This window comes from Lissotriton helveticus, chromosome 9, assembly GCF_964261635.1.
Source record: "Lissotriton helveticus chromosome 9, aLisHel1.1, whole genome shotgun sequence".
NCBI classification, from domain to species: Eukaryota; Metazoa; Chordata; class Amphibia; order Caudata; family Salamandridae; genus Lissotriton; species Lissotriton helveticus.
In genome coordinates, this window is record NC_136070.1 from 1,081,389,410 (window position 1) to 1,081,412,609 (window position 23,200).

General features: G+C 46.9%; 1 protein-coding gene across 2 annotated transcripts in view; it reads left to right on the top strand.

Moving 5' to 3' along the window:
- EOGT (EGF domain specific O-linked N-acetylglucosamine transferase) overlaps positions 1 to 23,200 on the top strand; it is a 161,149-nt gene that overhangs the window by 35,066 nt on the left and 102,883 nt on the right. For both annotated transcript variants that reach the window (XM_078661478.1, XM_078661479.1), the window contains exon 2: positions 13,838 to 13,933. The gene's annotated coding sequence lies outside the window, so the exon portion shown is untranslated. The remainder of the gene's footprint in view (positions 1 to 13,837; positions 13,934 to 23,200) is intronic.

A 23,200-nucleotide genomic window follows, 5' to 3' on the forward strand; every position in this document is an offset into this window, starting at 1 on the left:
GGGCAATCACCCTTCAGCTTTCACCTATAGCTGAAGGGTGATTGGCCAGATTTCATTGCAGTCTTGCCGCCCCGGCGCCAGCAACATTCACACCACTCATGTGCTGTGAGCCTGGGGCCAGATTGTATTGCAGTCTTGCCGCCCAGGCGGCAAGTACATTCACACCACTTATGTTAGGCACTAAAGTCCTGCGAACCCCCTGGGAATGTGTCACGGACCGCTGGGGGTCCGCGGACCACAGTTTGGGAAACGCTGATCTAGCGCATGTTGAAAGACATCATCATCATTGGGGAGCCTAATCTTCTTTACCATATGCTCGTATACTCTATGCCCTTCCGGCCCCAGATTGTGAAAAAGGATCTTCTACCTGCGTTTGCTGGAAAAAGCTTCTTCACCTTCGTCTTGAAGAACTGATAAGTAATTTAGAAAATACCCCTTCCAGTCCTCCCATTTCATAGCAGGTTCACCCGGTTTTGGCAGAAAGGGGGCTGGATTTGTGAGGGAAATTGTCTGTGCACGCATCCTGACTGGGCAAAAAGGTCATGATTCACCTGGTGCAGGCTAGTGACAATTGGGCGGCAGCGAGCTGGGTGGGTATGCAGAGACTGTCCTGTGTACGTGGGCTTTGGGTGTGTTGCCTTGACCCTTGTGCGCAATGGGCAGGGTTTGTGTGTGAATATGCCACTTTTCCACTCCCTCCGTGTTCGTGGAGGTATCTTGGGATGTGACCGGTTGGACCGTGAGTCCAGATGATCCCTGTGGGCATTCTGTCTGTCAGTCAGGCGCCGGGGGACGTCTGTAGGGACTGCTAGAGCCAGCAGGTAGAAGAAGCACAAGGGAGGTATCCCGGTGGGATGGCTCCTCTAGGGGCAGGCAGCAGGCACTCCCAGCACTTACTTGGAATGTACCCCTGACCAGGAGCATGTGGTACAGGTCTACAGGGCTCTTGGCAGCTGTGCTCTGCTCCGTAATGCCAAGGTGTCTCCCTGTAACTCGATCTGCCAAGCGCTGTCTTAAGCTGCCACGCGCTGTCTCATGCGTGGGGCTGGGACTCCCCCCTCGGTCGCACAGGCGTTCAAGTGGGGGGCCCTGCTTTTGTCCCTCGACCCTCTGCCACGCTCTCCCATTCCTAGGATGCGCCGCGCGCCTCCGGCAGTTGTCTGGTGAGCGCAGGTGTCGCGCTGTGGTGTGCGATGCTGCAACCAGCCTCGTCGCCAGTTTGTAGTGTGGACATGGTCACCATTGACGCCGGTTGTAAGGCACTATGCAGGTTTATTCCACAGTAGAGTGCCAGGGTCACTCCCGCACTGCGGTACTGCAGTGCGGAACATGGCCGCCGCCGCTTCCAGCATGCATCAGCCTGTCATGTTGTGCACGCGACTAGAGCTCTACACCAGAGTAATAAGTGTCAAAAACAGAATAATCAATTGGAAAACACAGAACATATCATCAGAATACAGAGTGAGAAAGCACTTGTCTGAGGCTGCTGGAGCAGTGGAGAAAGAGGAGGATAGAGCGTCTCTGTTGAATATTGAAGGGACATACGCCATTCTGATTGAACTGTTTTGCCTTTTTTCTCAAGGACTCATGGGAAATGTAGTTTTAATGTTGATATATAACATTTGATGGCTGCTGGTTAATAAAATATGGGAAATGTTAAAGCCTAATACTCGCCTCCGGTCCTGACATAGAAATTTAATTAATTTTACAATGATCTTTAAACTGATTTTCGTCCAATCGGTCTTTCCTCCTGCCCATGGCACAGGGACTATTCTGGTGCCCACACTCAAGCATGAGTCTGTGGCACTTGAGGGCTCTGGATGCCAAGGCCAGGCCCACAGGGCTGTTCTGAGCATTCAGTGTGCAGAGTTCAGTAAGGATCTTTGTCTTGAAACCTTCATAGGACTGCACAGAGTATAGAAATCATATTAATTTGCAGCTTGTTAAAACGAAATTCTGTGGCAACAACCAAACTGAAACAATGCTTTATGTATGAATTTAATCTTGTTTCGTGTCCTTCTTTGTTGATTTTGTGGAGTTTCCCTTTTGTTCATTTGTGAATGTAGCCTCATCAAATGACATCCATTTGATAATCCCTGAGTAGCAATCAAACATAGGAGAGCTTTTTTGAACATAGGAGAGCTTTTTTTGTGAGTCTCTCTTGTTAGTGAAATCGTTTTTCCTTTTTGAAAATTTGACATGGGCTGAATGTATTTGTGTGTTTCAGATGGTATGTATGATGGGGTTTGTGTGACTCCCTTTATGGGGGCACGTATGGGGGTTTGTCTGTATTATTTGTATATTGTTTCCTTTGAATGTAGAAAATAAGATTGCTTTCTGTATCTAGTTGCTCTCTTTTTTTTTTTTTTTAAACCTTTATTGTACAGAAGGCGCGCACAGATACGGGCCTACAACCCACCGGGCCGGCCACCACAATAAAGAAACATACGAGGCAATACAGGAGAGACAACAGGATTTCTAAATAGCTCATATGAAAGGCAAAGGCAACAAGTCTTTGAGTCGCCATCACGGACAGGATAAAAGAAGGTTAATTTTATAATAGAATAAAGGGTGTCACAGGATAATGTCAATCTGTAAAGTCCAGAGGGCCTTGGCGGGCCGTGAGCAAGCCGAAGTCTCGAATACAGGAAAAGACCAACAGAACAATACATTTTGGCAAAGGCAGAACGTGAGTCCCACATCAAGAACAATCACAATCGCTGCTCAGCACCCACCCGCCACTATCAGGGCACATAATAATAAAACAGCGAAAAATACGTTTACAAAACTAAAAGCCCTCCGTTACAACAACCCAAGGGAGGAAAAGAAAATGGGGTGGGGAAAAGGAAAAAAAGGGGAGGAAGAGGACATCAAAAAAGGGGAGGGGGAAAGTGAGGGCGCAGCGTCAGTGCACGCCCCCCACGGCTAACAAAGCACCCAATACTAATTCGGCACATGGAACTAGTGGCAACAGGAGAAATGAATGCGTAGTAAACCGTGACAGCAGACATACCAAAAGGGCCATGCCAGCACAAACACCCCGGGGGGCTACGTGCCGACACCGCGCCACGAAATTAGGGGATACATAAGAGCCATAGAACCAAAAAGAGGAACAGGGAAAGATACAATAAACAGACCCCCCCACCACCCCGCACAGCCCACCCTGCACCCCTGCAGAAGGCTATGGCCTACCCCCCAGCAGCGTGCCTGTCGCCCTAATTAGAACCCGAAATATAGAGAAATATAAGAAAGAAAGAATCACTTAGATTAAAAAGGGGGGGAAGGGGAAACAGGGAAAAAACAGCGGGAGAGGAGCCACATAATCAAAACCCCTTCAGCTCCCACCCCCCCGCCCGAAAATACTCAGAGCCCACGGGAAGATAATAAACACACGGATAAGCTCCAGGAACGTAAAGACGTATCAAACATAATCATACAATTATGAACGGATCACCCAACCATACCACAAAATAACAGTCCACAGAGGCAAGATCAGCTCAACCCTGCCCTCGTTCTTCACAAACTGTAATCGTCCAGCGCACCAGGAACCAGATCACATAAAACAGGAGGTGAAGAACAGGGAGTCGAATCAAAAATACACTCAAGTTGTAGCGATCGTGACCCGGATGATCCAGAAAGTACAGTAACCACTTCATGCAAAGCAGGCAAAGTTCCGATGAGAATACGGAGAAAGCCGGTCCAGCGGCACCGTCACAGGATCTTCGTACGGCCATGTGAGGCAAAAGAGGAAAAGGAGACCCATCGAGGTCGGTCCAGACGGGATCCAGCCAGGGAACCTCCGGAGCAGAAGGAGGCACAGGACGAAGAAGGGCAGCGGACCCCCGCACATCCACACCATCAGCAGCCTCCAGGTCCACGACCCCAAGGAAAGTTCCAGCAGCACACAACAGAGATGAAGCCGCACAAACCGAGGGGGGTCCGGCAGGCCCAACAAAGGGACCCCCCTCCAGGATAGCGGTCGGTGCGGTCATGGGTGCCCCCCAGGAGCGCAGGGCGGCGAGGATGTCGCGGAGCGTAGGCTCACCTTTACAGTATTCAGCAAACGTGCCGCGCGGCGGACTCGCATCGCCGGTCCCCGCAAGGCCGAGAATTATGGGACCGGCCGCCATCTTAGAAGCCCGGCGGGGCCGCTGCGAACACCGACCCCCGCCCGGATATCAGCGGGGCAAAACAGGATACCGGCAACCACCAGCGGAGGTGCCACCAGGGCAGGAAGGGGAGCCACCAGAAGAAGGCGATGCGCCGGCACCCCACACGCCGCCGGCACCGTTCTCCGAGTCCGGGCGGAGGAACTCAAAATGGCCGGGCCGGAGAACAAAGGGGAGACGAGCCAGATGTACGGTCAACCCCGTCCATGGAAGTCAGCTCCCCAACACCAGGCTGCAGGACCGCCGGACCAGGCCCGGGAGGCCGCAATCGGTCTATTCGCACATCGGCCCCTCCGACCGACTCCACACCACCACCAAGGGCCGGCCACCGCGCCCCGTCCAGCCCGGGCGCCGCCAAGGAGTGCCAGGCCCGGCCGCTCCGGAGGCCCCGAAGCAGACAGGGGCGTAACTCAGGATCCGTGACACCCAGGAATCACCGGAGCAAACGGTAAGTGCCTGTGAGTTATCGTCGTTCCACTGCACATCGTGGAATACTTCCCGGGGCAGGATAAAGTACAGGATATTTGTTGCATACAGGAGAGTGATCGGAGCCGAGCTAAAACGCGGCCATCTCGGACGCGAGCTTGGCTCCTCCCCCTAGTTGCTCTCTTTATCATTCTTTTTTAACCTTTTTGTCAATTGTTTGCTGAAAGATAAGTAGGATTGCAAAACTCATGAATGACTATGTTATGTATTGGGGCATTTTTTTATGTGTTGATTTTGCTTGTTACCACAGCCCTATGCAACAATATTAAGCGGGGATACCCTAGTGCTGTTACATGTCTTGTTAGTTAAGCTAAATCTGGATTTATAAAAACTTTATGAGGTGAATCTTACTACCATAGCCAACTTTGGAAATAAATGATTAATGGGCTTTACCAATTCTAGAGCCTACTTAACCAAACGTGTTTTGGTGCTACTTGAACAGTTTGAAAGCTATTGGCTGCACAGCCAGTGTACAGAAAGGTTTTCAAAATTGCAGAAGTTTACCTATGGAATTAACTGAAAGAGGCAAACTGTTCCACACAGTACTCATTTTCTAGCAAAGGCACGACCACCCATTTGAGGACGTCACGCTTTAGGGATCCCCAGCATGGACAAGGGAGAGGAACAGAGACTACACAATTGAACCACCCAACACCAACAAAACAGCATTCATACAACAGTCTTTGGAGGAAACATTTTCATCAAACGCAAGTCTTCTCTAATTGAAGCCTCTTAGGCAAAGGACAAAGGAAGCCAAATAATGACATAGACAAGCGTTACACTATTGCATAGTGTAAATGCAACATTGATAACAAATTTCCTACCCTACCCTGGCCTTCTTGGAAGATAGGATGATATAGACTATTCTAGAAAAAAAACTACCTCAATTATTCATTCCAAAATTGAACACCAGAAGTTACACGCAACTGTGACAATGGCTATGCTCTGCCTGAGGTATTGCCAGTGCAGTGTTTTAATCTTTTTTGTAGTGTTCGGAAACTTCTCTCTCTGCTTGGTTGTAGTGTCAGATTTTTTTTATTTTATATAACAACACTTTATTAGTTTTATAAGACACAAAGCAATATCAGACATTGTCGCTTTGTAAAGTGGACCCCAGTAATTACATCTGTAGTCTCCCTCCCCCAATCCATCCCACCTGCTTGGTTGTGTATAGTCGAAGTGCACAGTTCGTAGTACGCTTACCGTTTTCCCCCTATATCGTCTGATGTTTCTTGGGGCATCCACAGGCAACCTAAATAGGTCCCTCCAATTTCGCAGAACGGTCCATGCCTGATTTTTATTACCTCAGTGGTGGTGCCTCTTGTGAGTTCCAGTATTTGGCTATGTCTCTTTTAGCTAATAACATGCCGAAGCCAAATATAATACACTTTCCCCTTGGTCCACCCAGCTCACCCACGAGGCCAATGTGGCATAACTTTGGGGGAGGCTTCTAGAGTCACACCTAACACTGCTGACAGGGTCTTAAATGTGGATTGCCAGTATTGCTTAATAGTGGGCCACCTCCAGACCATGTGGTAAAAATCCCCAACCTTTCCCAGGCATCATCTGCATAGAGGATCTGATAATCTACAAGCTTTCCACAGTCTCTCAGGGTGAAGTAAGTACAGTATAGATAATTCAGTTGGACCACATGTAATTGGGCTGAAATGACAAGGGGACGTTGTGCCATGCATGCCTGTTGCCACTCCGCCTTTTCTAACTGGACCACCCACCCATCTCTCCCTCAAGGGCGCTCGTGTACATGGTGAATGGTTGACCAAGGCTTTATAGATGTGAGAGATACCACCCCTGATCATTGGACCCATAAGTATTTGAGATTCCAAAGGATTGAACTCTATGCGGTTTGCTAGCACCTCCTGGCGACTCGAAAGTCCATGCCGTAGCTGAAGGTACTGGAAAAATTGTGAACTGGAGGGTCTGGAAACTTTCCATGTGGTCCCCCTCCCAAACGTCACCCAGCCTTTAGATGCCAATCCTGTCCCATCCTTAGAATCCCTCCAGATCTGCCACATGGCCAGGCCAACTGCCCACCCATAGGTGAGTCTCCAGCGTCACCGGCTGATTCCATCCAGAACTTCACAGCACTGCGCTCCAGGCCAGGAGAACGGATTTGGTAATCTATGAAAGTAAGTGAGGGATCAGGGCACCATACAGCATATCAATGGGGTTATCAAGGCTGATCATTAAAAACTGCATTGTGAATGCAGGGTCTGCCGATCCCCTGTTAAGGCAGTTGTTCACCAATAGGATCTTTCCTGCCCAGTAATACTAACGGATGTTGGCCATGGCTAGACCTCCGTCGTATGTGGATTGGACACATCTATCATAGGAGAGGATATTCTGGGCCCGGGAAGCCAGAGTGGCAAACCACCGGCTGGGGAGGGGGAAGGGAACATTTTGGAGAACGTACAGGAGCCGTGGGATGACCATCATTTCATATAGGGCCAGTTGACCCTCTGGCCCGATGCCTCCCTAAACACGTTGAGGATTGAGACGAGACAGGGTTCTGTCTCGGCCAGATGGGCCATGAAGAGGAAGGCGTCAGCACAGAGGGCAATGCTGCCCCCCAATGCCATCCCCCAGTTGATCCCTCACACCTGGGCATCACAGGGTATCCACAGTGCCAGTGGTTCCACAGCCAGGGATAAAAGGAGAGGGGCACCCTTTTCTGGTGTACTGACGAATGGAAAAACCTAGGGATACCACACCTTTCACTCGTGCCTGTGTCTCTGCATATAGTGCTTGGGCACAGGCACAGAACCTAGGCCCCAAGCCGAGTTTGATCAACACCTCCCATTGTAAGTTACACTGCAGGGAATCCAAGGCCTTCTCAGAATCGAGAAGCATCAATGACATAGCGCATTGTAACTCTGTAAAACTGCCCAGGGCCAGGCGGACTCTGCAGGTGCAGTGTCTGGAACTAAGGCAGGGGATAAAGCCACACTGCTCCTGGTGGAGCAGACCATCAAGGACATGAAGCAGGCACTAAGCCAGTAATTTAGCATAGAATTTGACTATAGTATTAAAGGGGAAGATGGGCCAATACAAGACACATTAGCCTGGAGGCTTGCTGGGCTTCAGCATACCACTATGGTGGCCAGATCTATCTCCGATAGGAAATGGCCTTGGTCAGCCGATTTGAGGCTCATACTCAGAATAGGATGCAGGATCAAATGATGCAATTTGAAGTAGTCTATTAGGACCTGGAGTTTTCCACGGGCAGAGCTCAGAGAGGACATCACCAAGCTCCTTCACGGTTAGGGGTTGGTCAAGGGCCTCCCGCTCGGTGGGGGCTGGGGGAGAGTATAGGGATGTCCCTGAGCAGTGGGTGACGTGTCTTCCATGGGGATCACATCTTTGCGGCAGAAAGGGATTTGTAGTAGGCTGCAAATGCATTGGACACAGCGGGTACGTTCTCTGCTTGCTCACCGTCTGGATCAATGATAGTGGGCACTATCCTCGACGCTAGGTTTCTCGTGGCTAGCCAGTGGAGAAGCCTGCCTGACTTGTCTCCCCATTTGTATGTTCTGCTTATAGTGGCTTCCCAGTACTTGTGGGCTTCTCCCAAACATAACTGTTGCATATCCGCCCTCTCCAACGCCAGACAGTGACTCAAGTGTTCTGTTAAATTGTCCCCCTTCCTAGTTTTGTGCTGGAGGATTGAAGTCTCCAGTTGGGAAATGCAAGTCTGAGTCTCACGGGCCTGGCCCTGAATGTGGAAGCAGGTGTTCCTGTGCATAATGGCCTTGCAGGCCCCCTATAGCACCCTGGGTGATAAGACCCTCATCTGGTTAGTGTCAAGGAAGACTTCCAGGTCTGTTACCAGGGCCAGGATGGTTTGTTCGTCACTAAGAAACCAAGCATTGAGGCCGTCCAGACCATGTACACTGTCATGGTGGGTCAAAAAGGGTTCCGTGTTTGCTGCAGGTGGGGTACAACAGGATTGTAGAGGGCAGTTAGCGAACCCCCCACTTCACCCGCCACCCAGGCACAGGCCTCAGCGGAGCTGTGGGACAGAAGCATCTGTTGCCCAAACACTTCCCATAACAGCGGTTCGAGGAGAAAGAAACCAGACTACTGGTCCTCCCATTGAGGCTCCCAGCCTTAAGGACGTGAAAAGGATATAGTGGTGCTGGCATGCCTTTGCAGAAAAAGGACAGAGGAAGGCCATGTATGCCGGTTATTAGGGTCAGTCATGGGCATCCCCTGGGGGAAAAGAGGACAGTTTAGTGTGAATGTCCTCCATCATAGGTGGGGTGGAGTCTCCCTCCCTGTCTGTATTTGAAGTGGCCGAGGCATCTCGGCGGTCCCAACTGACTCTGTGGGAATATTTTCTACACTGTGCCCCTTGTGCCCAACTCCCTCCTTCACTGGGGCCTCATGAGCAGGCCGGTCAGACCACGGCGGCGTAGGGCCCGGCTGCTATGGTTATTGCTCTGTTAACCATTTCCAGGTGTCCTCCAGAGAATCGAAGAAGTAGGATTTGCCCTTGAAGAGGGTCCGCTGGCGCACAGGAAAGAGAAGCGTGTATTGTAATGCCATGGACTGGAGCTTGTGGTCGACCTGCTCGTAAAACTTGTGCTGGGACTGAACCTGTCAGGTGTAGTTCGGGAACACCATTATTTGTTTGGATTAGTATGTAAGTTGAAGCTTAACCCATGCCTCTCACAGGATTATTTCTCTATTGCAATAATTTAAAAATATTGGTGACCATTGGTTGCAAGGGGGGCTCTCAGAGGAGGCCTCTGTGCGAGGAACCTATGGGCTAGTTCAACTATGAAGCATTTCAACAGACTGCCAGGATCGATCCAGGATATAAGCCATTGTTCTTGGAAAGCCTCCAGTCCAGTCCCTTCCACCCCTTGGGGAATCCAATGAAGTGGAGGTTGCTCCTGCGGCTTCTATTTTTAGCATCCTCCCCTCTACACTGAGGGTCACTGATGCCTCCGATAGGCGGTTCACCTCTGTGTGGAGCGCGCGGACAGCTTCCTTCTGTTCCAAAATGTGGCCCTGTATTTCAGAAACCCTTACTGTGGTGTTATGCAGATCTTAGCATGGGAGGACTACATCCACCAGAATCTCTCCTATCTTAGATTCAAGGGTAAGTCCTGGATCACATGTAGGATGACTTTAGTGTCTCCTCTACCCTGGGTCTTGTGTCTACCCGTGGGAGGTGTACATTTAATTTTCAATGGGACCGCCATCGCCAGGTGGTTTATCTCGGAATGTCATAGAGTTGAATTGCAGGTAGCCATGGTAATGTGCCTACCTTCCAGCCTTGCACCAGACACGGTGCGGGCAGCAGGACCAGCTGGGGTCTACAGGAGCAGGTACTGGTGTGCAGGCTAGGGCCGATAGCTCCCCCCTCCCTTCCGTCCTCATCGCCCTCCCCTGGACACTCCTACTGTCCAGGCCCCTGTGGCTGCAAGTGGGCCCCTGACGAGTGCCTTGTATTCTGTCAGACGGGGCGCCGCCCATACCCGTGCCCACCTCAGTGTCCACAACCCGGTGAGCAGGGGGAATCTTCAGAAACCGGCGCCCCCCGATTAAATCTGCCACAAGTTAAGTGAGGGAGAGTCCACTGCACAGCTGATGCTGCCACGCCATCCCAGCCAGACTCACCACAGGTTGCAGGCAGTGCCATGGACTAGGGCTCCACTCAACAGGCCAGTGCGGGCCTACGCCAGGCAGTACGGGTCAGGGAGATGCCTAGGTGCAACTCCGCCTCCTTGTGGCCTCCCGGGACCCAGTTGCTCCAATGGTTGCAGTGTAGGCCTGTCGGGACTGCGATTGTGTGCCCCATAAGGGGAGTCTGCCTGTTTCTCCCCACGGTTCCCCCCCCCCTCCCCTCCCCTCATGGCTGCAGAAGGTAGTGATAGGGGGGATTCAACCCCTGTGCTTTTGTCCTGGGGATTGGGCTGCAGCAGGTAGACAGCCTCTTGGGGACCGGCAATACCTCAAAGCGTCTACCTGCGGCCCAGCTGGCCGTTCTTAAATTTGGGGCAGCCACTTTAGCCCAGGCATGCATTCCTTCTTGCGGTTTGTCGTGGGCCTCCTTCACTCCCTGGCTCACCTCAGGAGCACGGTGGCGGTGAAGGCGGCACACCAGCACCGGCAACACCAAGAATCAGCTTGGGCCTGAGTGGCAGCTCAAAGGGGAGCGACCGCAATCTGCCCCCAGTCTAGAACATTTGTATTGCATCAAAATCAGAAGATATAAAGGTGCATGCAGCTGTCTGTTGAACCATTTCCACCATGTCGCAAAGTAAGGTTTTCAATCTCTATATAATTTAAGTAACTTTTTTAGGTTCTTTATGTTTTCAGGAAGAGCATTCAACAATGTGCCTTTATGACTTGGAACTCTTTGCATCCCTATAGACACCTATGAATAGTTATCAAACCCATAAATGCAGAGTTCTGATTTCTTTTGGTTGCGTACAACTGAAATCTTTCTCTACTGTCAGTGCAGTTCCCTGACGAGGGCGTTAGTGCTCCACCCAACCGTTGCCTTTTTGAGCCTCTTTACCATATATTAAATATGCCCCCGCTGCAGTCTTAGTGTATTTAAACCTTTGTGTACACTGGCTATGCAGCAAGCAGTCTTCATGCTTGTAGCACCACAACACAATCGGGTTAAGTGCGCTCAAGAAGTAGAATAAGCACATAATCATTTCTTTTCAAAATTCGCCATAGTAGAATAAGTCAACTCCCTAACATTACAAAATCCAGATATAGAGCAAGACGGTCTCACGAAAGGCTGGATTATCAAGTGGATGTCATCTGATGAGACCGAATTCATAAATGGACAAAAGGATATTGCGACAAAGGGGAAACTCCACAGGCCAGCCTAGGAGGACACAAAACAAGAGGTAATTGATACATACATCATACTTTTCATTTGAGAGTTGCCATGGTACTGCTTTGTAACAAACTGGAAATTAATTAAGGACTTTTACACTCTGTGCAATACTGTGAATGTTTCCAGACAAAGATCCTTGCTGAACATTGCAATGAATGCTGAGAACTGCCTTGTGAGCTTGGCCTGACCTGGGTGCCCAAAGCCCTCAAGTTTCACCAACCCCTGCAAAACTAGCTCATCCCGTCCGGAGTTATAAAAGCATTTTGTTACTTTATTGTGCTGTTGATCAAATTATGACTCCAAGATTAATAGATGCAGAATCAAAGAAAACATTTTGGACTGGATGATCTACTTGTGCATGGGACTAGGCAGCTTTGGTGTGCTGTAAAGCATAGGGCCCCTAACCCATGCACAAGCTACCACTGTGGTGAATGTCATTCTAGGTTCACGTACAGCCATTTAATATCTGACTGTAGCTTTCCCTGTTCGTTTTACTAAAAGTTGCAAAGTCTTCTCAGAGCTGAGCTGGGGAACAGTATTAACGTTTTAGGCACTGCATATGTGCCACAGAGAACAGTGCCTTTTTGGGACAGGAAGGCATGACACCAATTACATCATCGTACCAGCATCTTGTCCTTAGGACACGGCATCCTTATCCGTTGAACCACCCAACACCAACAAAAAAAAATTCATTCAACAGTTCTTGTAAGAAATGATTTCATCTGAAGCAAGCACTCTGTACTTAAAGCAGCTCCTAATCCCAGACCGGAATGGACTATGTAGCTCGCTACTCTGACTAAATGGAACAGGGGCATATCATAGCCCAAGCTTATTAACACCGTACAGATTAATGGCATATTATAGCCCAAGCACATTAACGCCCTACAGATTAAAGGGACATACTATAGCCTGCTTTAGAGCATCAAACTACGTATTAGAAGAGTCCACTGTCTAGATACGTTACTTCAGCATAGAATTTTATATTAGAGAACTCCTCCATTGTACGGTCATTTTACACGCTTATCATTGGAACCGGTCCGCCACGATTTAAGCTCCTTAACGGATATCCAACGTGGATATCAGCAATCACAAGGACCTTCCGGATTTCACCTCTCATTTCTATGACAACCACTTATATATTTGAGTTTCTGGCAAACTATGCTACTTTGAGAATTTATACCTCCATAGATTCAAGCCTTGAAGAAGTTACGGTTGTAACGAAACACATGTAGGCTGCCATGTTCCTTTACCCTCAATGATGTTTCAAGAATTGGACGATCATTTACTAACTGTATAACATATAAATGTTCGAATGGGGTCAACAGATGCATGTTTATACTAAAAGCCAGATTGATTACATTGTATAAAGTGAAACACTGTCACAAACTATTAAATTGAATGGAAATTTCAGTATAATCTCGCAGACTGGTGTTTCCTGTGAGTTGTGTCACCATAAATGTACATGGGATTCATGTCTTGAATATGATTAAGAATGAGAGATAAAAATATTGAAAGTGCTGAGGTACAATCATTCTATTAAGCTTAGAACAAGCATTTGCAATGCAATAGGTCTCGCATTTACGATAGTTTAAACTATTGTCATCTACAATAGCAATAGCTCAAACTCTTGTAAATGCGAGACCTATTTCACTTCAAAGAAGCGGCCGCCATTGTCTGGGGGCTGCTTAAAAGTGAAAGCATGCTTGGCGAGGAAAGCACGTCGTGCCTGCCGTTGATGAAACCCATTAAATTAAAAAGTGCTTATAGACTAAATAAGACATACCATGTCGCAACAGAAGTAAAAGGGCCAGTCGCCATGGGAGGTTACAAATGCAGAAAAGGCGATACCAAGGAGGGACTAACAAGCCTAATTACGACTTTCAAGCCAGCATTTACGAAGGACAATGACACAAGCCAATTACAAATATGGGCGGATAGTTGGCGGGGCTTCACAGCCATACTCCAATTTTGCATTCCTCGCAGCAGCGCATGCGCTGCTCAGGCTCGACCTAAAAAGGACAAAGGCAACCAAATACTGACACAGACGAGGGTGTTACACTTATAACCAAAAGCGCACGTAAATGCAACTTTGATAACAAGTATGTTTTGTACCATAATTTACCCTTCTTGCATGTTTGGATGATATGGACTGCTGTTGTTGGTCTACCACAATCATTAATTCCAGTGCTGAACAGTAGAAGTTATAGGCAACTGTGACATTGGTTATGCTCTGCGCTCATGTATTCCCAAGTCAACGTTTTAATGTTTCATGTACTATTTGTTACTCTCTCCCACTGTTCAGTTGCAGTTCCAGTCTGAAGATTTGGATTGCACCGAAATCAAAAGATACAACGGTGCATGCAGCTATCTGTTCAAAGACTTGCACCATGTCTAAAAGGTAGGTTTTTAATCTCATTCTGGGCTACCCTACAGTTTGAGGTCGCTTTGTGTTCTGGAAGACCATTCAACAATGTGCCCCTGTGACCTGGAACTCTGTGCCTCTCTTTACACTCCTTTGATACCAAATAATAGTTTGCAAACCTCTATTTGCAGACCTCTTGGTTTCTTTTAGTTGCATACTATTGAAATATTTCTCCACTATAAGTGTGGTTCCTTGACCAGGGTGTTAGTGTCCCGTCCAACCATTGCTTTCACTCCCTATCATGTTAGGTAAACATTGCTGCAGCTTGTACATGCTGCATCTGTGAGCCTTTCCACCATTTATTAAACACACTCATCTCTGTAGTGTTTATATTGCTCAGGTTGTATAGCAGCTGCAAGAAATTGGGGTATTAGTTGAAGGGGTTGAGAACCCACCTCAAGTAATAATAACAATCCTTTTCAAGAAGAAATGATAAAGGTTAATCCTGTGGGCTCTTGGCACAAAGCAGCCTGGCTTAATTTAGAGACAATATGTAAAGTATTTATGCAGTATTCAAACAGTAATAGAGTGAAAATCAACACAAGAAAAACCCCAAACCAATTTAGAAAAATAGAGTATGTTTTATTAAATAAAATGACATCAGTGCAGCAAAAATCCAGTAAGTAGAACTGAACCGGACCTATGGATTTTTGAAGTAAATAGAGAACTAAAAAACAGAGAGAGTTACTGCAGCTATTTGGTGCGCTAGACCAGGTTAAAGTCAAAAGTTCAGGCCAACCACAGTGGAGCATGGTTGGAAACGGGAACCAGGTTTGTCCCAGAGGTAAGTTTGCCTTCTGAAATTGAAACTTTTTTGCAGGAAAAGTGGTCGATGATATGTTGGTGCAAACTGAATCCAAAGCAGTGCTCGACTGCGGCAGGTTTCTGAGAACAAGGTCCCTGTGTGGTCATTGATGAAAGCAGTAGAGTTTAGAGTGGGCAAAGTGTCGCCCTAGGAAGGCCTCTATTTTGACGAATTGCTGCTTGGTATCGGTCCTGATAAAGTCTTCAATGTTTGGACTTAGAAACTTTCTGGAAGTCAGATCTCATTCAGCAGGGTAAACCAACAAGCTGAGGCTGAACACCGATTCAAAGTTGCCAGCTGCATCTTAGACAGCTACTCTTGTCTCCTTCCATTCTCCAGGCAGAACGTTTGCTAAAAGTTTGTAAGTCCCAGTCCTTGCAGTTTAAGGACAGGAGAAGTGTACTGTAACACCAAGGGTTCAGCAACTGATGGACACTACTGGGCGTTAAGCTGTCTCTAGAAGAGGCAAGCAGCAGAGTCCAGAGCAGGTCTAGTTGTAAGTGGTCAGCTGTGCAGGAAAAGGCATCTGTAAGCTTGTTGTGGACCTATAGCTCAAACAGTAGTTCACTCATCTGACCCTTGGAGTCACATTAGGGATCCTGAGTTCAAGCAAGAAGGCCCAGTCTTCCTTCAGGGTCAGTTCTTTTGTGCCTTCCCTGGTCCAAGAGTGTTCTGAGGAGAGGTCTGTGGGTTCCACTTTTATGCCCAGTGCCAGCCTGTGGGTGGAGGGCATGCATTTGTGTCCCCCTCTCCTAAACCAGATCTGATTAGTTCTGCTTCTTCCATTGAGTATGGTACCAACCTGACTAGAGAGAAAAAGGGGAGGCAGGCCTAGGTGTGAGGTTTGTCTGCCAAAGCCATTCCAAAAACAGTAATATAAATTCTTACTTGACTATTAAGTTGGAGTTTAACTTACTAATAAAATGAATCTGTTAACAATGTTACCTCCCTCTCTTAAACTGAATTTTGCACTTATTAAACTTAATGGTGTAAACCAGTATTAACCTATGGGAGAGCTAGCTTTGCCACCTTGAAAAATTAATTTAAAGGTTTTTTACTGCCAGGACACCTTAACATGTTTTAATACTATGAAGCCTGTCCTATCAGCTTTTAGGCCTACTCTAGGGGTGACTTGTAAGTATTGACAAGGAAGGCTTAGGCTGGCCAAAATAATTATTTTGCCAAGTCAAAATGGCGGTTAAAAACTGCACACTCATGCTCCAAATGGCAGGCTTGGAGGTATATTTTAGAGTTCTACTTTAGTGAGTGGCACATTGAGTGATGCTGCCCACTAGTAACTTTCAAATTACAGGCCCTGGGTCCATATTGTACCTTATACTGGGAACTTACAATTAAATTAAAGGTGCCATTTAAATATATGCCCCTTTCCCCCCATGTTTAGCAGGGAGGAAACAATCACTCTACTACTTAGGAGAAGTAAAGTGCGCAGAGTCCTTCGACCAACAAAAGCGACAAAAAGAAGCCAAACATCTGGGGGAATGCCACACAAACAATGGTCATTTCCAACAGTGGAGCATGCAAAAATTATGCATCGGGTTCCAATAAGTGTTTTGTAGCTTATCTCCCTAGCCTAGTTTCTCAATGTTTGAGTTCCCTACCTACATGTGCAGGGAATAAGTTCAGTGCATCATTGCTTGAGCAGGGTAGATCATGCTATTGTAGCTCCACACAACTCATTGAGCATGCCTGTTGGTGTGATGTCCGTGCTTCCTGGGTTACTAACCTAAAAGTGCACAGGGATGCAGTGGTAATCCAAATGATCTTTAATTAATAAGCTTAATGCTGAATTATTGCTAGAAACTGGATATCTATTTCAACATATTTATTTTAAAATAGTTATTTTAAAACTCTTTAATCTAGTGCATGCAGTATTGTTTAGTAACATCACAGAATACAAAATTAGAAGCAGCTAAGCGTTTCACAAACAGTGAAAATAACAGGAAAAAACTGTAACACGTTTACAGTTTGTAGCCCTTAAAACCCTCCTTGTGCTATCTCGAGGCCATGTACTAGTTCTAGCAGCTGAATAAATAATAAGCCTATTTCTCGAGTTATAGAGGTAGTATGCATACCAGGGACAACATGTTTTATTGTCTATCTGGAATTGTTTGCCAGCTTCTTTTGAGTTCAAGTACACTGTGTTTATTCATGGACAAACATTACCCTGGCACCATTCAGTGCATCTTGAGCCTCGCTGCTATCTTCTTCGGGGAAGATTGAATCTGGTGCCACGCCACCTGGATCTGCGCTCTTGGTTAAATTTCACTCTTTTCAGTGGTCAGTTCTGGGGGTATACAAGATTTGACCACTGACTTTTAACTTGCATTGCAGAATTAAATGGGGATTTTAAGAAACTAAGGAGCCTATTAGGATGTTGGTTGGTAAGCCTCTGTCTGCTTGTCAGAGGCTTACCAACCAGCATCCTTGGTTTAAACTCCGACCCCTTATTAAAAAGAACTGGCCGATCAATCAGACTGGCTTCCGACGGGTTCAAGTAGCCCATCAGCCAGTTGGACCCACCACATAATCCCTAAAACGGAGTTTCCCCTATCGGATTATGATGTCAGTGTCCGTCAGGCTTTCCATGCCGGGCTTTCTGACATGAAAACTCTGTCGGAAAGCGACTTTGGAGGCCCCTAGCAGGGCCATCTTTTCTCACAGAGTGGCTAACTAAAATGGAAATTGCAGCTAAAATAGAACCTGTCTTGCATGTGTTTAAAACCCTTAAACTTTCTTCTAAAACTATAATAAAGAAGCCTAAAAGGAGGTGATTAAAATAAATTAAATATTTAATTATGAAGGGGAACAATCATGACTTCCATGGAATGAAACTAAACAATCACTGGATGTGTTTTTGCATGAGCTTGCTTATCATAACTTCATGACACATTTACAGAACAGAAGAATATGCTAAAAATGTGCATTTGATGGAATCCCAGTTCATCACTTGTTGCATGTTCAATAACAAATTTCCATGTTGAAATTAAAGGGGTCTCTGTATTGGAAGATATACGTTTTATAACAGAAAGAGATGACTTTGCTTAGAAAGGAGGGTCTTTGAATTCACACACTGGGAACTATTAAGAAAAGCTAGGGTATCAAAAATGGGGTTCTGGACTTGAATAGAGTTTATTTAGCCTCAAGGTGATGGTTAGTAAGATTCCTCTAATACTAAAAGCTGCTTACATCTTCACTTATTTTCTGAGTTCGGATTTTCCTACATTCTCTGGAGATACCAGTTTACCCACTGCTGAACCCTGCATTTACAACATTACGACAATCTTTGTGCCTATCCTATTCAGTGACTGCTCTTCTTAAAACCACAATATGGATCTCCTCAACAAGCAAGAGTAAGACACAAACACATGGAACTGAAGCTTCAATACTCTGAACCAGAATGCCGCAAGAAATCACGAACGACTATAAAAGTGTGATATTCCGCCTCAGATGTAAACTTATCTGCTGGAAAATAGAAAATATGAGCAAGATAGCACCACAGGCACAAGGCACAACCTTAATACAAGAGGTATTGTGTAAAACTAAAGAGACATTAAGCAAAGAATGACACTATGACAAAACCCCATGGTTACATGAGTGAAAAATACCTAAAGTATCAGATTGTATTGGATTTTTTCATTGTAATGTTTGAATACCACCAGTACTGCTGAAAACCAGTATTAAGTTTTCATTGCACCCTCGGCTTCCTTGATACACACGCTATTGGGCCTGTACACTTCCCATGCATTCTTTCTGTGTTTAGTGACTCATCCTGTAAAAAGACCTGGTGACTGCCAACAATGCTTAGTCCTTGGAGAAAACCTTCATTTTAAAACGTTGATTCGGGCACACATCCAGTTGGGCAATGCTCGATGGAATACACAATTATATATGTGTAGAAATGAGATTTGTGATTACTTTGGCATCATGGTTCCCTACTGGCAGTCCATTTCCCACCCTACTTGTTTTTTTAATTAAGTACTTGTTTTAGTTCAACACACAAGCAGCTTTCCCAAACAGGATCTGGTTTGAGAAAGTAAATAAGAGAAAAACGAGAAGTATGTAACTCACAGGTTTTAAATTGTTGAGATTTCTGGACATGTATGGATATCATGACTCCCCCTCTAGCAGCTTGACTGGAGGGCGCAGGATTGAGCATGCCACTGGCAAGTTATGAATCATGTGAAACATTGAATATTTGTTTATGGCTCCTTTTGACATAATGGAAGGTTTTTAAATACCACCTCTTGCAATGCTAGGAAGGGGGAGGAATGAAGAGATGGATGGATGAGGTAAGGATAGGCGGAGCGAAGGATGTATAGAGAAAAGGACGGATGAAGAGATCGATGGAGAGAAAGAAGGATGGATCAATAAAATATTGAATGGAATGATATATGGAAAAAATGAAGGAAGGGAAAATGGATGGATAGGAGAAGGAAGGATGGATGGTGAGAAGAAAGGTTGGATGAAAAATTAAGGAAGGATGAGAGGAAGATGGATTGTTCTATGGATGGATGGATAAAAAGAATGATGGATGGATGATTGTGAAAGTACAGAAAAGATGAAAGGTACTCATGATGAGAAAAAGACAAAAAGAAGGATGGGTAGAAGAAAGAAAGTAAGGCCAATACACTAAAAGAACAAAGAAGAGAAGCAAGAAATTCAGTTTCATGATTTCAGAATTTCTTCAGGCGGAGCAATGCTGTGGTTCAACATAGGCGTGTGCAAAATATGCATGTACCATGTTTATCATGCCTAGGTGTGTGCGAAATGTGTCCTGCCAACATCACTGTTGATGTTGTGCATGGAAAATAAAAAAAGAAACTGAAACAAACACGTAAGTAAATAAGCAAACAAGAAATTTGACTCGGTGTTCAGAATTCTGAGCTGCCCTGGAAGTCCTGACGAGGGTTTATTTGAAGATTCAAGCCCAACCAGGGCTCCATGAGGTCGGATATATTCACTCGAACACCAACCAGTGCGCACAGATTACAAGAAAGGCTAATTGCCTTCCTCTGGAGTTGTAGGGACAGGATATGGGTTAACTGCTTTTCATCTGGTTGGGCTCCCTAGATGGTACATGGGTTTTGGGATGTTTTTATAAGCAAGCAACCAGATAACCAGTCTCTATTCCAGTGATGGTGGAAAGCTCTTACTGTCCCTTCGGCAGAGGTCCAGAAGGCCCCGGGGCGTGGTCCCCATGGGCCTGGGTTCCATCTCCCGGGCTGCTGTGTTGCAAAGTGCCCAGGACTGGATTGTGCAGGCTTACTGAGGGCCTCCCTACGTTGCTGGGATGTAAAGCTCTGGGTCTGTTCCCTGGATCAGGTTCCAGTTGGCCAGAGGGTACACCTCCCAATCTTTTGGGCTCCATTGCCAGGCTGCTCTGTCACAACGTACCCAGGATGGGGTTCTGCAAGTGCCAGGAAGCCTCCCCTTCTTCATTGGGTGAAGAAACTCCGACCGGGCCCCAGATTAAACCTCCAGCAGGCCCGGGGGTGCGAGTTCTTGGTTCTGGGCTCCCTTCACTGACCACTCTGTTGCAAAGAAGGGTTCTGCAGTCCCCAGGGAGGCCTTCCTCGCTTCTCCGGGTCAAGAAGCTCCAACCTGGGCTCGTAATACAGATATGGTGCACTTTCCAGGTTTGCGCCATGGCACACCTTAAAGCAGGTGCGCCTAGTGCAAACATGGAAAGTGTGCCCTATCAGGAAGAATTTGCTGCCCTCAGCTGTTTTATAGCTTCTCCTTGTTTCTCTGTGCAGTCGACAACCTGCCTGCACTTTTAAAATTAGATTAGAGATCCCCTTGCAGGTGGGTGCAGTGATTGACTGCGCCTGCCTACAAGGGCATGTCGGGGTGGGTCCAAGAGACATTCATCCCTTGAATGGGCTGCATATACAAGATGCACTGAAAATGAACCACCTTTTTTTGGCATTTTTAGGGCACCTTCTAAAGGCATGTTTCCCTCTGCGCCCACGTCGGTAATATGGCACGGGCGCAGAGGCAAAGTGATTCCCTCAATTGCATGGTGCAGGCCCCTCTTACAAAAGAGGGAACACCCTCTAATGGTACGCGGTATACACCTGTTACAACGCATTTTTTACTCCGCACTACCATTACAACGCGACTTTTACTCCGCATACCATTACAACGCATTGCGCTGGGGGGCGCTGTAGGATAGGGAATAAGTTTAATTTTCTATCCAACACCTTCCCTAGTGTCCACGGGGACTGGTGTTGGAATAGAAAATTATACTTACCACTATCCAGCGCCCCAAGGCGCTATGCGTTGTAACGGTATGCGGAGTAAAAGTCGCGTTGTAATGGTATGCGGAGTAATAGTATGCGTTATAACGTCATACATCCATGGTACGCTGGTGCTATAGATGTTCCAGCACTAACTATTACAGACTTAAACGTACAAGCATTTTCAGCCCCTTCTGTAATGCCAAAGTAACCCGGGGTGCAGAAAGCGGGTGTAAACGCCCTTTGCGCCCCTGGGGCACTTGTGTAATAGGCCCCCTGGCATGGGTCAGAGCTCCAGCAAGCCCTGTATCACAGTCCCAATTGCTGGCCAACCTTGTCGCAAAGGGCTTTGGATGGTATTGTGTCTCCCCCTCTATTAATCATGGAGCAGTGGAGCTCTAATGTTCTGCGTAGTCTCTGGGGCAGCACTTTGTCGCTCAGCCTGCTTTCTGTCTCCAGCACAAGGGAGGGTGCAACACCGCAAAGCATGAGGTGGGCGAGAAAACACTGAGGGGTTTACCAGGGCACTGGAGCCACCATCACAGAGTGAGTCTGCTCGCGTTCAACCTGCCATCTCCCATTGGCTCCCGCTGACATCTTGTCTGTTGCTGGCTGCAGGGCCGGTGGTTCCTGCCCACTATCACCTCTACTTTTTAGGGTGTAAACAGCGAGAGCATGCACTAGCTTGCGAGATACTGTTAACAAAATGAGGACTTGGAGCCCACCCATTGCTTACCATTTGTTGGCTTGCGTGTCACTCTTCTTTACAGCCTCGTAATTCCTTATGGCAGGCTGAACATTATTTCCGTTCCTCTCTGGAGCAGGGATCAAGCACTCATTGATTTAGCTTAATCGATGCTCGTCCCATGCCCCGACGTGGATGTTCTGTTTAACTTTTAGAGCCCTGTAAGCAGAAGGCGTGTGACTGGCAAAATCGTGCCCAGCAGGACAAACTACATTACAAAGATTTATTTTCTATAGTTAACTTTCTTTTATTTTGCCAAGTCTTCTTTTCTCACTTTACATTCATGCTCTTTTATTTTTGCTTGTGGGCACAGTTCTCAAAAGACGAGGATTATCTTATTGCAAAGCGACATTTTTCTTTCTTTTTACTGTAATTTCTGAAATGAAGCTTTAATTCATAATTGTGAAGAACACTCACCTCAGTCCAATGTACCCAGACCAAACCGATCCACCCCACTTCAAACCATTCACCCCAATCCACCACACCAATCCTCCCAATCCACCCCACTCTGCTCCACTCCAATACATCCAACTCCAATCCAAAACAATCTGCCCCACCCCAATCCAAGACAATCTAACCCCACTCCAGTCTTCCACACTCCAATCTTCCCCACTCTAATCCAAAACAATCTGCCCACTACAGTTTGCTCCAATCCAAAACAACCAGCCCCACCCAATCTATCCCATTTCAATCTTCCCCACCCCAGTCCAAAACAATCTGCCCCACTTCAATCCAAAGCTATCCGCCCCACTCTGATCCGCGCCTCTCTGATCCACTCCAATCCAATCCACCTCACCCCAGTCCACCCACTCCATCCCAATTCGCCCCACTCCTATCATCTCAATCCACCCCATTGCAATCCACCCACACCAATCCACCCACACCAATCCAGTCCACCCCAATCCAATCTACCCCACTCCAATCTAATCCACCTCACCCCAATCCATCTCATCCCATCCCACCCCAATCCACCCCACCCCACTTTAATCAACCCCACTCCTATCTACCCTACACCACTCCAATCCAAAACAATTTGCCCCACTCCAATCCAAAACAATCTTCCCAATCCAAAACAATTTGCCCCACTCCAATCCAAAACAATCTTCCCAATCCAAAACAATCTTCCCCACTCCAATCCAAAACAGTCTTCCCCACTCCAATCCAAAACAATCAACCCCATTCCAATCCACCAACACCAATCCACCCCACTGCAATCTAATTTCCCCAATCCAATCCACCACACACCACCCATCCAACCCAAACCACCTATCCCAATCCAATCCACCTCAATCTAATCCACTCCACCCCAATCCAGTTCAGCCCAAACCAATTCTCTCCACTCAATTTAATACCCCCAACTGCAATCCAATATACTCCCCCATCAATCCAATCCACCCCAAAACAATCTGTCCCACTCAATCCAAAACAATCTG